The 9,089-nt window shown below is 38.7% G+C and overlaps 1 long non-coding RNA gene across 1 annotated transcript; it reads left to right on the top strand.

Annotated features, from left to right (window-relative positions):
* Positions 1-244: 244 nt before the first annotated feature.
* Positions 245-2,685, top strand: LOC134295955 (uncharacterized). Its single transcript, XR_010002484.1, has 3 exons — positions 245-763; positions 1,247-1,387; positions 1,956-2,685. It is a non-coding gene; the product is annotated as an uncharacterized LOC134295955 (long non-coding RNA).
* The last annotated feature ends 6,404 nt before the right edge of the window (positions 2,686-9,089 follow it).

The raw sequence follows: 9,089 nt of genomic DNA, 5'->3' as shown, positions 1-9,089 counted from the left end.
GACTTTAATATCATAGAATATAGGGCAGTATAGAACTAGACTGAGGGGCCTTCTACACAGCCAAATAACCCAGAATATCGAGGCAAATAATCCACATTATCTGCTTTGACCTGGATTATATGGCATTGTAGATTCATATAATAATCTTCAAATCAGATAATGTAGATTTTTGGATTTGATAATCTGAATTATCTGGCAGTATAGAAGGGGCCTGTTTTAGTGGGGCAAGAAACTGGTGGAGAGTGTAACGCTTTGGTTCTAATCTGGACTAAGGGGTCCAGACAGCTGCCAGTTCATTGTAGAGTGAAATGAACTTTTCTTCCGAATGCCATTGAAGATGACTTGAGGCCAACCATAACAGGAAAGAAGGAAATAAGACTATTGGCTTCCCAGATAACAATCAACATCTGAACATTAGTTCCATCTGCAAGAACTCCTTCTTCTCAAAAGCAAATGGCACATGGTGTTCTCAATAATGCAATAAACTCTGATAAATATGCCTTTTAAAAAAGGAGAGCACCATATAAACATGCCAAGCGATGAATTTTCTGAACCAAGACATTATCATGGTCTGTAAGCTGATAGTTGTGTTAGGATAAAAAGGATAAAAAGACAGATTACACACGGAGTAATGTCATTTTCTAGCCGTCTTTACCCAAAGGCTATCCAATGAGGAATCAGTTTTCTCTGGGAATCTGTGGGTTACGGATGGCTCAGGCTTGGCTATTCATGGTCTGTATTCTCTTTTGCCTCATCCAAAAAGGTAAGCCCAGCTTGCAAGAGGTAAGGAACGCTATGCCAAAAGTGAATACCTTATATACCCGTGTATATGTCAACCTCATATATTAATCTAGGGCAGGTATTGTGGCCCAAATTATGGATGTTTATATGCCTTGCTGCTAAATTGAGAGTCATTTTATGGAGATATCAATCCAGATTTTTGAGGATATTCTTTTTTTTTTACTAACATGTATAGATTTATGCAATAATAAATCGAGTAAGTCTTATTTCCTCCTTTTCCCTAAAATTTATGGCTGGGCAGAACCATAGAGAAGAACTCCTGAGGATGACTGGCTATGAAAATGTTGTTGCTGTTATTGTCATCACTGTCTTGATATTAATAGATAGGGACTGCATAATTTTGTACATCTCAGTTTTATATATGGGCATAGTGTCTCTTGGTAGGTAACAATGATGTGATGATGTAAAGACAAGTATTGAATAATGAAACATTTGTATTTTTTAGGAGATGCAATAAAATGTGCAAGATGTACTATTATAAATGTGTTAGGATTTATACTACCAAACAAATGTTCTCCTCTTCGAAGCACGTGTGAAATAATTGCCAATAAGGCTGTCTGCTTCACCAAGACGGAGGGTTATATAGGTAAATTAAGTCTTATTTATTATTTATTTATTTCCAGCATTTATACCCTGCCCTTCTTACCCGGGGGGACTCAGGGCGGCTTACAACAGTTGGCAACATTTAAGGCCAAGGACACAATAATAAAACAAAAACAGTACATATCATCAATTAAAACTATAAAAATACATCATTAAAATACATTATAACATTTAAAACATATGTAAATTAGATCCATTTGTCTAAAAACCTCATTCTTCAGCCCTCAGTCGGACCATGTCGATGTTATCACATCACTCGTTAAAAGCTTGTGCACACAGCCATGTTTTCACGGCCTTTCTGAACCCCAGAAGGGTTGGGGCTTGTTGGATATTTGTTCCACAGCCGGGGAGCCACCACCGAGAAGCCACCACTACCACCTTCTAACTGTATTTCTAACTGTTTTTAAATTAGCAGACATTACTGCATGTTCATATAGGTTGATTTGTGAAGCCAAGATACCTTTTAGACATCTTACAATTTAGAAATACAATTTCAAATTGGATAGCTGGAGAGTATTAAAACAGAAACTTTCTGTTTTTCTTCCTAACAGGTTCTCGAAAGATCACAAAGGACTGTCACCATACGGATGATTTTTGTAAAAATCTCCCGAGTGTTTGGACTTCTTTTCTTCAATATACTTGCTGTTCTCATCAAGACCTTTGCAACCTATGAATTTAGTTGCTTTGTGGAGATGCCAGAGATTGAGATACTATTAAGAAACAAAAGCAACCCCAAATGTAGACAAAGTAATATGATTTCTTTCTCATGAGTTTCCAATTAATTAAACACCATATTAATTAAACACCAGAATCCACATAATCAAACAGTCACATAATCAAACACCAGTGTAGCGCTTGAATTCATCTATTCCCTGGGTTTCTAGCAACCCATTTTAAAGGATTCCTTTTTAAAAAAATGTTATAAAACAATATGAATGTTCAGTGAGACGGCATGACAGTTATAGCCTGGAACAGAGATTTGGTTCTCACTCCACTATGAACCTTGGATTGGATCTATATTGCCCTATATCCCATGACCTATATCTCAGTCATGAATCAGGATGGAAACTATAGTCAAGGAATTAAAAGAAAGTTAAGATTTTGATGGGCAACAGAAGAAATTAAACAAGATCCCAAAGTAATAAATGATATCACTGAATACCAAAGTTTGATTATCCACTCTATCGTATTTTTTATTTTTATATATGGTTGTGGAAGCTGGAGAGGGGAGAGAGCTGACAACAAGAGAATGTTGTGTGAATACCACAGATTACCAAAAGACGACTGAGTGTGTGTAAAAGTAAATCACTAAACATAGGCTGGATCTACATTGCCTTCTACTGCAGAATCTGATCCCAGATTATCTGTTTATTCCAGGTTATCTGGCAGTGTAGACTCAGATTCCATCTGCCACTGCCCCCCCCTCTTTAGTCAGCAAATAAGTTTTATAGCATTTTACAGTGCATGCGCACAAGAGTTTTTACTAAGTTTTTGTTTCCTTTGAAATCACCTGATTTACAAGAAATCACAAGGTTATACAAGGTTATACAAGTCTATTAAGTTTCTCTTCTATGCACATGCGCCATTTAGCAATTAACTTTAGGCACATAGACCACCAAGAAAGTTGCAGTTTCTTTTGTTTCCCTCTTACTGTGACATAAAATCCAGGGGCCGGGCTGTGGCGCAGCTGGCTAGTAACCAGCTGCTATAAATCACTACTGACCGAGAGGTCATGAGTTCGAAGCCCGGGTCGGGTTAAGCCTCCGACCATAAAAAAAAAAAAATAGCCCCGGCTTACTGTTGACCTAGCAGCCCCGAAAGACGAGTTGCATCTGTCAAGTAGGGAAAATTTAGGTACGCTTTATGCGGGAGGCTAATTTAACTAATCTACAACACCATAAAACTGCTCACGAGGAAAAGAAGAGGAAGAACAGCCACCAATGGATGGTGAAGCAACAGCTCCCCCTGTGGCTGGAATCGTGAAGCTGGAAAGTTGTTAAAAATGCCTCTGTGTCTGTCTAAAACTGAATGTTGTTTGTCTGTTGGCATTGAATGTTTGCCATATATGTGTTCATTGTAATCCGCCCTGAGTCCCCTTTGGGGTGAGAAGGGCGGAATATAAATACTGTAAATAAATAAATAAATAAATAAATAAATACATTTTCTTCACTAGATTTAATAGCAGAGCAGATTCATATAATCCAGTTCAAATTAGACAATGTGGATTATCTGCTTTGATGATCTGGATTATATGGCATTGGAGAAGGCGCCTAAGAGAAAAAGAAACATGCAATTTCTAAACAAGGTACATTAACAAGAACAAAGAGGAAATCTGCTCACCCTCCTTTTTGAACCCTGGTGTACAGTGTTTCAGAAACAAGTTAACCATTCTAGTAAGTTTTTACATTGCCAGCCAATCCATTTTGATTGATTTCTATCCTATGCAGAGCCGGCCCTAGGAAATTTTCAAGGCGAATAGAATTTTGCCCCCCCCCCCCCCCAACCAATCACTGAAAAATAAAAGCGTTGGATTAGCGAAAATGTTGGATAATAAGGAGGGATTAAGGAAAAGCCTATTAAACATCAAATTACATTAAGATTTTACAATTTAAGCACCAAAACATCATGTTTTACAACAAATTAACAGAAAACGCAGTTCAATACATGGTAATGTTATGTAGGAATTACTATATTTGCGAATTTAGCACCAAACATTGAACTGGGATATAGGGCAGTGAGGACTTAGATAACCCAGTTCAAAGCAGATATTGTGGGTTATTCTGCCTTGATATTCTGGGTTATATGGCTGTGTGACAGCTACTCATAAATTCCCACCCCATGCGTCCTACACATCCTGAGAATCTGCTGGAATTCTATGAAATGATCAAATGATGATGCATTACTTGAAATATGTAGTATTTATGCTTTTCGGAATGCAGACAGAATTATTTTCCAGCAAAGATGCAACAGCAAGTGCACCTACCTACCAGGCATGGGCAAACCTTGGCCCTCCAGATGTTTTGGACTACAACTCCCACAATTCCTAACAGCCTCAAGCCCCTTGCTTTCCCCCCTTAGCTATTTAAGCTAAGGGGTAAAACCTGGACACGGTATATTATTTGAGAACATAGAAATGCTGGACCACTCTCACAACCACCATGTCAAACTACACAGAGAAGCCATTGAAATCCACAAGCATGTGGACAATTTCAACAGAAAGGAGGAAACCATGAAAATGAACAATATCTGGCTACCAGTATTTAAAAACTCTAAAATAAGGAAAGTAAATAAAGAACAACACACACACAAAAGAACAACAGAGGAATTCCTGACATGAATCAATCAGGGGCAGCTCACACCTCCCAACAAAAGATTCCCTCAAATAGGAAGCAGCCAGGCTTTGAAGCTGCAAGGCTATTCAATGCTAATCAAGGTGGCCTATTGCAACATTCATGCTTGCCTCCAACAGACAATAGTTCTTTCTCTTCCAACCTGGACTTTCAACAAATAATTAAGCCCCACTTCCCTAGTTTCGAACAGACCTCACGACCTCTGAGGATGCTTGCCATAGATGCGGGTGAAAAATCAGGAGAGAATGCTTCTGAAACATGGCAATACGAACTGGGAAACCCACAGCAAACCAGTGATTCTGGCCATGAAAGCTTTTGACAACAGGTTCCAGAAGCATTATCTCCTGATTGATTAACACCTCCCAACAAAGGATTCCCTCAAGCAGGAAACAGCCAGGCTTTGAAGCTGCAAGGCTTTTCAATGCTAATCAAGGTGATTAATGGCAACTGTCATACTGGCCTCCAACAGACAGACAAGAGTTCTTTCTCCCACCCTGAACATTCCACGGATATGTGTTGTGAAATATTTTAATGGTCGGAATCGCTGGATTGCTGTGAGTTTTCCAGGCTGTCTGGTCATGTTCCAGAAGCATTCTCTCCTGATGTGTCGCCCACATCTATGGCAAGCATCCTCAGAGGTTGTGAGGTCTATTGGAAACTAGGCAAGTGGGGTTTCTATATCTGTGGAATGTTCAGGATGGGAGGAATAACTCTTTTCTGTTTTAGGCAGGTGTGAATATTTGAATTGGCCACCTTGATTTGCATGGAAAAGCCTTTCACGTTCACGATCTGGCTGCTTCCTGCCTGGGGAAATCCCTTGTTTGGAGGGGTTAACTGGCCTTGATTGTTTATTGTCTTCTGAGTGTTGGTAATTTTTTACTGTCCCAATTTTAGCTTTTTTAATACTCAGATTTTGTTCATTTTCATGGTATCTTCCTTTCTGTTGAAATTCTACAGATACATAAACCCCACTTGCCTAGTTTCCAACAGACCTCACAACCTCTGAGGGTACCTGGTATAGTACAATGGTTATATATATATATATATATATATATATATATATATATATATATATACACACACACACACATACACACACACACACACACACACACACACACACACACACACATACATACTGCATTTTTACCCCTCAACTTCGAAGGGAACTCAGGGCGGCTTCCTGGTTGGCTGGAGCGGGACCTATTGATCTCCTCACATTTTGTAGGTTTTCGAACTGCAAAGTTTGCAGAATCAGAATATAATATAGAATACGATTACTGTGTTATGTTCTGAAAATCTGTATTATTATTATGGTATCATTATGCTCTGTTAATATTGTGCGATGCTAATAATATAATACATTGTACGTAAATATGTCAATATTATTTGTAAGCCGCTCTGAGTCCCCTTTGGGGCCAGAAGGGCGGGATATAAATGTAGTAAATAAAATAAAATAAATAAGTAATGATTAAACACTCATTATTGTGTTTATTACATTAATATGTATGTCAATATGCATAGTATTGTGTTTATCACATTAACAGGTATATCAATATGTAATAAACTCCCATTATAGTGTTTACTAGCTGTGCCCGGCCACGCGTTGCTGTGGCTTAGTCTGGTGGTGTTGGTCAGTCTACATTAGGTTGTATTGATGCTGTGACCTCCACCTTCTTTATACTCACATTAGTAGTATTTGAAATCTGTGACCTTCTTCAATTTTTGTGTTGATTGATAATTGGTTGAGATCCCTGTTGTCTTTGGTTTGTTGTTAATTGTAATGTCTGATCTTGCTGAGTGCGGTTTATATTTTTATTGTGGTACAATAGTCCTTTTTTTGTTTTGCCTGTGTAGGTGTTTATTATTATTGTTGTTGTTGTGGTCATGAAGGTTGGATAAGTTAGATGCTACTGTATTGTTTTTTGGAGGCCCAGTGTAGCACTGACTGGCCTCTCAGCCTCAGTGATGGTGTTGATTCTTATTGTTGTTGTTGTTGTCATTGTTATTATTGTAATTGTTTTTTTGGAGGCCAAGTGTGAATGTAGGGATTGGGGAGGTGGATGAGTTGTGTTGTCAAATTTTGTATTTGTTATAGTCACAATGCGTTCTTGTGAGTTTTGTGGGTCCGGATTGTGGTTTTGTGGTGTGGTTGTGTTGTTACAACTGAGAGGCAAGGCTTTTGTGTTGTGTTGCGAAGTTTTGTATTTCTGGGGCGTTTAGTTGTGTGCCAAGTTTTGTATTTCTGGGATGTTTAGTTGTGTTGTTATAGTCATGATGCATTGTTGTGAGTTTTGTGGGTCCGGATTGTGGTTTTGTGGTGTGGTTGTGTTGTTACAATCGGGAGGGAAGGCTTTTGTGTTGTGTTGCCAAGTTTCGTATTTCTGGGGCATTTAGTTGTGTTGTTATAGTCATGATGCGTTGTTGTGAGTTTTGTGGGTCCGGTGTGGTTTTGTGGTATGGTTGTGTTCTTACAACCGGGAGGCAAGGCTTTTGCATTGTTTTGCCAAGTTTTGTATTTCTGGGGTGTTTAGTTGTGTTGTTATAGTCATGATGCGTTGTTGTGTGTTTTGTGGGTCTGGATTGTGGTTTTGTGTTGTGGTTGTGTTCTTACAACTGGGAGGCAAGGCTTTTGTGTTGTGTTGTCAAATTTTGTATTTCTGGGGCGTTTAGTTGTGTTATAGTCACGATGCGTTGTTGTGAGTTTTGTGGGTCCGGATTGTGGTTTTGTGGTGTGGTTGTGTTGTTACAACCGGGAGGCAAGGTTTTTGTGTTGTGTTGTCAAGTTTTATATTTCTGGGGCGTTTAGTTGTGTGCCAAGTTTCGTATTTCTGGGACGTTTAGTTGTGTTGTTATAGTCACAATGCATTGTTGTGAGTTTTGTGGGTCCGGATTGTGGTTTTGTGGTGTGGTTGTGTTGTTACAACCAGGAGGCAAGGCTTTTGCATTGTGTTGTTAAGTTTTTTATTTCTGGGGCGTTTAGTTGTGTGCCAAGTTTCGTATTTCTGGGGCGTTTAGTTGTGTTGTTATAGTCACGATGCGTTGTTGTGAGTTTTATGGGTCCGGATTGTGGTTTTGTGGTGTGGTTGTGTTGTTACAACCTGGAGGGAAGGCTTTTGCATTGGTTTGCCAAGTTTCGTATTTCTGGGGCGTTTAGTTGTGTTGTTACAGTCACAATGCGTTGTTGTGAGTTTTGTGGGTCCTGTGTGGTTTTGTGGTGTGGTTGTGTTGTTACAACTGGGAGGCAAGGCTTTTGCATTGTGTTGCCAAGTTTTGTATTTCTGGGGCGTTTAGTTGTGTTGTTATCGCATGATGTGTTGTTGTGAGTTTTGTGGGTCTGGATTGTGGTTTTGTGGTGTGGTTGTGTTGTAACCTGGAGGCAAGCCTTTTGCATTGTGTTGCCAAATTTCATATTTCTGGGATGTTTAGTTTTGTTGTTATAGTCACTGCGCAAACAACTTTATCATTTTATATATATAGATTACATTAATATGTCTGTCAATATGCAGAGTATTGTGTTTATTACATTAATAGATATATCAATATGTAATAAATTCCCATTATAGTGTTTATTACATTAATATATATATACAGTAGAGTCTCACTTATCCAACACTCGCTTATCCAACGTTCTGGATTATCCAATGCATTTTTGTAGTCAATGTTTTCAATATATCGTGATATTTTGGTGCTAAATTCGTAAATTTAGAGGCTTGGATAGGCGAGGCTTGGATGAATGAGACTCTACTGTACCATACCTTTTAAAGAATGCCCCTTTTACAGTGCCATATAAAATCCACATTATCTGTTTTGAACTGGATTCTATGGCAGTGTAGACTCATATGATCCAGTTCAAAGCAGATAATGTGGATTATCAGATTTGGTAACCTGGATTATATAGCAGTGCAGAAGTGGGCTTTTTTGGATTTAAATTACATTTTTGAAAATGTTATAAGAATGATATTTAAGAGACATTTAAAGATATTTAAAGATATCCCAGTTTTCATTTCTCCAAGATAAACTTACCCAGATGTCTAATGCTTCCACAACCCCTGCTGCTCGTGGCTTTAAGGGCCCTGCCTTTTCCATTTCATGGCACCAGAACATCAGCAGCAAGAGCTCAGAAATGTTATTATACCACAGAAGACATCTAGAACACAGGACTTTTTAACAATCTAGCTATAAACCCCTTATTATCAGCAAAGACAGTATCCCCCCCCCCCCCCCCAGCCTCCCTAAGGACCTCATACTTGATCTTGCACTTCCACGTAAACCCAGGACTACTTTACCCTGCCTGACTTGTACCCAATATGATATTTTTATAATAATAATAAT

Source organism: Anolis carolinensis, chromosome 2, assembly GCF_035594765.1.
Source record: "Anolis carolinensis isolate JA03-04 chromosome 2, rAnoCar3.1.pri, whole genome shotgun sequence".
NCBI classification, from domain to species: Eukaryota; Metazoa; Chordata; class Lepidosauria; order Squamata; family Dactyloidae; genus Anolis; species Anolis carolinensis.
The sequence above is the reverse complement of the archived record's forward strand: the minus strand, read 5'-3'. Positions and strand labels throughout refer to the sequence as shown.